Source organism: Eublepharis macularius, chromosome 16 (assembly GCF_028583425.1).
Source record: "Eublepharis macularius isolate TG4126 chromosome 16, MPM_Emac_v1.0, whole genome shotgun sequence".
Taxonomy (NCBI): domain Eukaryota; kingdom Metazoa; phylum Chordata; class Lepidosauria; order Squamata; family Eublepharidae; genus Eublepharis; species Eublepharis macularius.
Genome location: NC_072805.1, coordinates 4,731,971 through 4,740,824, shown reverse-complemented (window position 1 = coordinate 4,740,824; position 8,854 = coordinate 4,731,971).

Below are 8,854 nucleotides of genomic sequence, written 5' to 3'. Positions count from 1 at the left end.
AGCAGGCTCCTGCAGTATCCCTGACGACCCCCCAGTGTTAGAGTCAGGCACCCCGGCGCCCAACGCAGCAGCCCCCCGGGACAAGCACTGACAAACAGCCTACTGTATGAAAGGCTAAGCATATTCAAGACAACTCACTACCTACTCTGGTGCGTCTCCAGAGGGCGCTGCTGAGGAGGGAAGCCCAGACAAGGCAGCCAGACCTCCAGGGAACACACCACAGCAGGCAGCCCAGGGACGGAGCAGGCGTGGAGCAAGCAACAAGGCCTGCCTTCATCCAGCTGGGATCAGGCGCTGAGCAGGTGGCAATGCTGTCCCACCCTTTACTCAGCTGGGATCAGGAGTGGAGCAGGTGGCAATGCCCATCCCCCTTCACCCAGCTCAGATCAGGAGCAAAGCGGGTGGCAATGCCTGCTCCCCCCTTCACCAGGCCAAGATTAGCAGCTGTACCGAGAAAACACAAAAGGCTCCTCCGGGACTAAACACTAGAGATACTGCAAACCACCCTTCCCAGAGTCTATAATAAATACTATTCAATGGCAGTGCAGCACCTTTAAATACCTGGGGATTACCTTTAGCGAAACTCTATCTTGGAGGGTGCATTTGGCAATAACCAAATCTACAGTTCTTAGATCAATCGGTGCCATTCTGAAATTTTACTATACTAAAGGAGGTTTTCTAATAGACCCGGCACTGAAAATATATTTTGAGCAAGGCTATTCCTCAGCTCCTTTATGGTGTAGAGGTCTGGGGTTGGAAAGATTGTTTAATTACAGCTTTGCAATCTATCGAAAACCATTTCTTAAGGAGAATTCTGGCTTTACCAAAAGGTACTCCTGCAGCTCTTATGCGAGCAGAGCTTGGCCGGCCCTCTGTCAAGCCCGTGTACATTAAACCTGCTCAGATTCTGGAGGAAGAAGCGCAACGATAATACCAATCTATTACACAGGTTACGCTATGAAATTATGTGTAAAAATGAGGCTGTACAACCAGCCAGCTAAAATAACATCCTTCGATGTTACTCCATCTGTGACGACTCCCAGGGTGGCACAAGCCTTAACATTCGGGAATGGGTGTTCCACTGTGACGCCATAATGGATAGGCAGGTGATCTCCTATTCTAAATTCTCCCCATGGTTTAACCTTTTCAAGAAGGATCATGTTAGAGCGCCCTATTTGGTCAACATCCTCCCTCGCAACCTCAGAACAGCCTTGACCTCAATTGGGTTCCAAACTATGCCCACAGCGCTGCTAGCCGGGCGTTATGCCAGAACACCTCAAGCCCTCCGCTACTGTATTTGTGGTGCTCACGTTGTGGAGGATTTACCACATTACCTACTATCCTGCCCACTCTATGCAGAGCCAAGGAATAAATTCCTAGAAGAGTTTTTAATTGGTTTAAACTCCTCTTCAGACTCTGAGAAGTTGTTTTTTCTCCTGTCTGACACTGCTGCATTTGTTTCTTAGAGAGTCTCTCTGTTCACCTTAGCAGCCAAGAAAATTCAGGCTAGAGCTGTTTCCAGAGACAGCAACGGTTTCATCTGACTGGTATTTTCTGCCTAGATCATTTTAATCTTTTAATATTTGTACATATGTTTATATGTTAGTGTGTTTTATGTGTATGGATTGTAATGGCCTTTGGCCACAAACAATAAACCTACCTACCTACTATTCAATGGAACAATTATTGGAACAATTTGTAATATTAAAGTGCCAACAGTGCTCTAATAAATAGAAACAATTTCATAAATAGTTACACTATTCCATAAATACATGCATACAATAAATATACTTTTATTTTTTTATAATACTGTCCAACTGGTGGGGATAAAGTCTCCAAAAGTCAAAATGAACATAGTTTCATAGAAGTCCTCAGAAGCGCTTAGACGATACCCGACTATTTAAGCCGTCTCCATGCGCCACAACAAGTTCTCTTCCAGTGTTATAATGTTGCCACCAGGGCTGCAATATCATAAAGATGCCAATGCTGTGAAGTTCCCCTGCAGAATTAGAATATCACAACCGTGCCTATGGGTTTTGCTGGCATATATTCATTCAATCCTGTTTCATGTATTCACTTCTTCACAGGCTCCTTTATAAAGTATAACTTGCAAAGCGCTCAATATTTCACCACCATGTTGGTTGTTAAAGACGGTGCAATGCCTGCACCCCGTCTTCACCCAGGTAGGATCAGGTGCAGAGAATGTGGCAATGCCCGTCCTCCACCTTCACCCAGCTGGGATCAGGAGCGTAGCAGATGGCAATCCCTGACCCCCATCTTAAACCAGTTGGGATCAGGAGCAAAGCAGGTGGCAATGCCAATTACCTGTCTTCACTCAGCTGGGATCAGGCACAGAGCAGAAGGCAATGCCTGCCCACCCTTCACCTGGCCAGGAAAAGGCACGGAGCTGGCGGCAATGCCCACCCCCTTCACATGGCTGGGATTAGCCGTGGAGCAGGCAGCAATGCCCATCCCCCCTTCACCCAGCCAGGATCAGCCATGGAGCAGGAGGAAATGCTCCCTCCCTTTCACCTGTCCTGGATCAAGTGCAGAGCAGGAGGTAACGCCTGTCCCCTTCACCTGGCCAGGATCGACTGCAGAGCAGGAGGAAATGCTCGCCCCCCCTTCATCCAGCTGGGATCAGGAGTGGAGCAGGTGGCAATGTTTTCCCCCCTTAACCGGTTGAGATCAGACAAGGAACAGGTGGCAATGCCTGCCCACCTTCACCTGACCTGAATCAGGCGCGAAGCATGAAGCAATGCCTGCCCACCTTCACCTGACCTGGATCAGACGCAGAGCAGGAGGTAATGCCTGACACCCTTCATCTAGCTGGGATCAGATGCAGAGAAGGTGGCAATGCCCACCCGCCCGCCGCCTTCACCCAGCTGAGATCAGGCGTGGAGCAGGTGGCAACACTGGCCCACCCTTTACCCAGCTAGGATCAGGAGGAGAGCAGGGGGACATACCCGCCCTCCGCCTTCATCCAGCTGGGATCAGGAGTGGAGAAGGTGGCAATGTCCATCCCCCTTCGCCCAGCTCAAATTAGGAGCAAAGCAGGTGGCAATTCCTGCTCCCCCCTTTGCCCGGCCGAGATCAGAGGAGGAGCAGGTGGCAAGCCTGACCCCTTCACCTGGCCGGGATCAGGAGCGGAGCATGAGCCAATGCCCAACCCCCTTCACCTGGCTGGGATCAGACATGGAGCAGGGGGCAATGCCCACCCCCCTGACTTCACCCAGCAGGAATCAGGCACAGAGCAATCAGGCACAAGCACAGCAATGCCCCCTACCACTTCACCCATCCAGAATCAGGTGCAAAGCAGGAGGCAGAGGCCCCCCCCTTCACCCGGCCAGGATCAGGCATGGAGCAGGTGGCAGTGCCTGCCCCACTTCACTCAGCTGAGATCAGGCACAGAGGAGGTGGCCATGCTGCCGCCCCCGCCCTGCTTTCATGCAGCTGGGATCAATGACGGAGTAGGAGGGAATGCCCACCTGCCCGCCCTCACCTTTCTAGAGCCTGTTGTATTTTTTCCCCCACAACGGGCTTTTTTACTAGTTTAGCAGTATTACTCAAACGAGTTGGGAAGCTGTATAATCTCTCTCTTAAGGCTCTCCCTCTGCCTAGGCCAGGAATAAAGCCAGAGAGAGCAGAAACTAGCAGCCTGAAATTTGGAGAGCCAAAGCTCAGCAATGAAACACGCGTTTTGCATGCAGTAAGTCCCGGGTTCAATCTCTTCCATCCCCAGCTAAAAGATTCTCAAGTAGAAAGCCTAGAATACTGTGGTCATAAAGAGCTGCTGTCAGTCAGAGCATACCATCCTGGGCCAGATGGACGATGGTCTGACTAAGACGCCATCTACACGTTCGTGTTAGGGAACAACATGAGGACTTCGTGTCACAGATGCAATGAGAGTTTTGTGTCTCCCAGATACTGTTTCCTGTTCACAGCCACAGCACACAGGGAGATGGAGCCACTGGCCATTTTCACACGTCTTACTGGCCGTGCAAAATCACGCAAAACTCCCGGAACGACGGCGTCTTCCTGGCGCGATTTCCTGTCATGATGATTCTGGTTTGTGGTGCATGATTTGAAAATCCAGAATTGGACAACGTAGCTGATTTTCATCAAGGCTGCAGCGAACAGCACTGATCTCTCTCTCCTCCTCTTCCTTCCATCTATTGTTAGGAGAAACATATCCAGTGATTCTAACAACAAATCTCACCTAAAACTAGGTGGGGTGGAAGGCCTTCTATTCCCTCCCCCCGACTTCCAGTTCTCATAAAATAACTTTACGTGAACGACCTTGAGTCATTTGGTAGATGCATGGGATGCTAATATAAAATGCTCTTGAAAGTTGAATAAAGAAAAAATCGTTGCCTATTATATTTATTCTTTCTGGGGTGATATTTTTAGGATGAAAATCACTGTAGGATTAAAAGACATGCAGGGAGTCCACTTGCCAAATTGTCTAAGCAGGAAAGTGTTTGAAGTCACTTAGAAATCCTATCCAATCCTGTTATTGTACAACCGGCCCTTCATTCCTTACCACTTTCCAAGTTGCTAAGCTTCTTGGACAGGTATAGCTACATGCCTGCTGACCCGTAATCTTTTAACTTGATCAGATTTCAGAACTGGGAGGGAGTTTTTTTGTGAGAGTTGCTGACTACATTCCAGAGCGTATGCTCTCAGTAAGCTGAAGGCCAGATGAATTAGTTACATTAGAAGAAGGAAATGGAATTTACAAATCTTCCACCAGAGCTTGCATTTTGACAATACAACCCATATCAGCTCCAGGGAATCACTGTGGCTTGTTTAGGGCTGATTCACTGCCAAACCAGCATGTGGTGGCAACATGGGGAAGCAGCGGGTGCGGCTTGTACCTCCCCTTGCTGCCTGTGCCAGACTGGCCAAGAGAGGAGGAATGCCCACCTTCTTCCTTTGCCATCTTGAACTCATCCAACGCAGGCTGTAAATAGAGGCATTCCATCAGCCCACCTTGGACCCTGCAGGGGCAGGTGGGCATGAAATCAAACATGGTTTATAAATGAAGTAAATAAAAAAGTAATAAAGTTAGCCACATTACAACAGGGAAAAATGATAAACAATTTCAAAATGGACTAAAATTTGGATGCCATTCTGTAGTTATTTAGTGAGGGCAAGGGATATGTGTATTTAAAGATATGTTAGGATGGCAGCAAGAGTGGTAATGGTGAGTAAATGGAAAGAAGGAGAATGCCCAACCAGGGAAATCTGGAAGGATAAAATGTCAGAATATGCGGTGATGGCAAAATTGACAAATTACATAAATAGAAGGCCAATTAAAGAAATTGAAGAGAAATGGGGAAATATTTCACATACAATGGATAAACTTTATAAGCTATCTCAGTCTTGTAAATTTGAAAATGATTGCATATTGATTTATTTAATAATCTGATGGTAGGATAATTAGTTATATAAAGATAATTAGTAGAATAAATGGTATAATATTGAAATATTGGTAAAAGCTAACATTGTTATGATGAAGTAAAGTGTAAGTAAAAGATAATGATAAGTAGAAGGGAAATAAGGATTTCCCCCCCTTCATTTTCTAAGATAAGTAGAAACAGGTCAGAATTTTCAATGGTACTTATCTTAATACTCTTAGAGGGTGTGCCAACTAGCTATATAAAGTAATAAGCATGTTACTGTTAATAATGGTCTTTTTTCTTTTATTACTAATATAATGAGCAGAAATAGGTATGAATTCTGCATGTGTTGTTTAATTGGAAAAATATATACTAAACTGGCTTAATGATTACTCTAATCACTATTTTAACATTTATAAAGGTTATGATTTTGTACTCTATTTTAATAATCCTTGTAGCACACAGTTACATATTTGTCTTGCTTGTCCCTTTTTTCTCCCCTTCTTTTCTGTACTCCCTCCTTGTTTTAATAAAAAAAAAGTTATACTCAGTATATATATTTGTATTATAAAAGTGAAAGCAAAAATTATGTAGAAGAAGCACACTTTTTAAAAGTCATTTCAGTATTAGCACTGGGCTCTTTGAAAGTTCTTTTTGTTCACCAAAAAAAATTGCGCTGGGGAATGCTAATATGTCAGACAAGTGCTGGAAATGTAAAAAGCACGAAGGATCACTATATCATATGTGGTGGACATGTGAAGTAGCTAAACAGTATTGGGGTGAAATAATTGAAGTAATAAATGAGATTTTACAAATACAAATAAATAAGAACCCAGAATTGTTGCTACTGAACTTGGGAATGGAGAACGTTCCAGTGCAGCACAGAATATTGTTATTTTACATGACAGCTGCAGCAAGATTATTGTATGCGCAGAAATGGAAAGTGCAAGAAGTACCTACTGTAGAGGACTGGATTTACAAATTGCTGTACATGGCAGAAATGGACAAAATGACAAGAAAACTTAAAGACCAAGACCCAGAACAATTTATGGCAGACTGGGTGAAAATGAAACAATATTTGGAGAAAAAATGGGATGTGAAAGGAGAACTGTGGCAGTTCGAGAACTTTTAAACTATGATATCACAAACAGAAGAGAGAAGTGACTTTACCAATAGAAGAAATGTGTGTTTATATTAATCTAAGCTAGGATTATAGTTAACTATAGGAGGGGTAGAATTTATAACTGATACTTAGAAGTGGGATTGATATAGTAGAAAAAGTAATATAGCATACATATAGTAAGGGAAGAGGAAATTATTTAGAGTAATAAATGTTATTAAGCTAGAATATTAACTTAACTATTATTAAGTTTGAATCATGGTTAAGTATAAGATATGAGAAGTATGCTGTTAATTATGGGAAGAAGTATTAGTAAAATTAATTTGATAAGTATGTTATTAATTTTGGGAAGAAATATCAGTAAAACTAATATAGTATGTATAGATTATAGAGTAATTAGGGCTTAGAGTAAGGATTGCTATGTAGGGACGCTTGATTGTCTAATATAGGATATGTTAAGTAATAAAGGGGGTAGAGGGTTGGAAAGCTGTTGGAAGTCAAGAAGGAGGGGGGGAAAGGGTGGGGGTTAGGTTAGATTTAATCAGATAGGGTTTAATTGAAATATTGTTTGAAATTATGCTCACCAATAAAAAAAAAAATTTTTTTTTTAAAAAGAAAGTTCTTTTTGTTGAAGAGAACAGCAAAAGCCGTGCTGGCGGCCAAACTTCTGTTTGCTTAGTTTGCGAAAATAAGGGAGAAGGCGGGTATCTTGTTCACCGCCTCAGAGGATCTGTTGCCACACAGCAGCTGCCTGCACAGGGAAAGCTGGGCTCATCCTCACCCTGTGGGTAGTCTCTGCCCCACGGACCTGGGAAAGGATGGCCAGGCCCATTCACAGTGTCATGAATAAGTCAGAGATCAGGCGCATCTTCATGGAAACGTCATCGGGCACCCCAGGATCTCTCATTCTCAGCTGAAGGGCAGAATTTACTGCAAATAAAAAACAAGGGAAGGGACCCAACAGTGTAGTACCAACGCAAGGAGCAACATTTACAGAGGAGATTCAGCAGGATCAATCCTTCCTGTCTAGGGTTACCAACTTCATCTTAGAGATTCTTGGCGATTTGAGGGGGGAGGCTAGGAAGGGACCTCAGCAGGGTATGAGGGCCACATGGCATCTGGGCAGCCAAGCACACGCTACCAGGATGCAAGTCAGAAACTCAAACTGTAAGCCAAGCCAGGTTAAGAGAAGAAAGCCAGCAGATGAAGGGATCCTCACAAGACAGAGGCGGCTGTAAACAGGCAAAAACTTGGTTTGGAGGCAGATGCTGGCTTCACATTCAGGCCCAGAAGCTGGAATGAAAACCAGAAGCTTTTTCTTTCCCAGACTTGGAGAAAAGAGAGGGGAAGCTAATAGCTGTATTCTTGAATAGGCTGAGAGGGGAAAGGAGGGACGTTCTGGGTTTTGGAGTAAGACAACGGTGCATGGAAGAGACATGTTAGAGGCAGCTGCAATTTGTGAAATTCCAAAATCCAAATTAGGTGTCATTTGTTTGAGTTTTGAGCACTGGGCAGCCAGATATTTTGTACTAAAGGACTCTGATTAAATTGTTTACTAGCTCACCGTTCTTCCCACTGTAGGGAGCAAAGCTGAGTATCAGAAACACATAAAACAAAGTAAAAGATAGAACAATACCAGCTGTTTAGAACACTGTGCCAGGTAAATGGTCCCCAAAGATGGCAATGGTAGAGAGAGGGAGGGAGGGAAAATGTTGGAGGGAGAGAGATGGGCAAGCGGGTGGGCGGGCAGGCAGACAGACAGATGTGGGTTCTAAGCCAGCAGACCAAACAGCATAGAAACAAACAGCTAGCCCATGCAAAGCTCTCACTGTTGGCCCCAATATGGCACAATTATGCCTTTGCAGATGGCAATAACTTTACCTCAGGTGGAAACTCTTTGTAACTTATCAGACAAGCCACCACAAACCCACTACCAGCATATGGGAGAACAATGCAAGCGGGCTATTTCCCACCTGCACTCTGACAAGGTTTAAGCTAACAAGAACTGCTCTGGTTGCTGTGGGTGGTGTTGTTCAGCCACTCTCAGATAGTCTCTGTCTCTTCAGTTTCACCTACAGTTTTTTTCCAGTTAGCTTTCCTACACCATCTCTTCCAACTGAAACTCAAATACAGATTCAATTCAATACTCTTTGAAGGCTGACTTTATCCAGAAGTATTCCAAAAGTGCGCATAACAATCAAACACAAAACATGCTTTGTGAACAAAGTATATGCCTACCAGGTCACTGGTTAAAGAACTGGGAGGTGTTATAGCCCAGTTACCTAAGGCAGTTCATTCTGGCTCTTAGAAGTGTTTGCAGTTGACCTGCTTA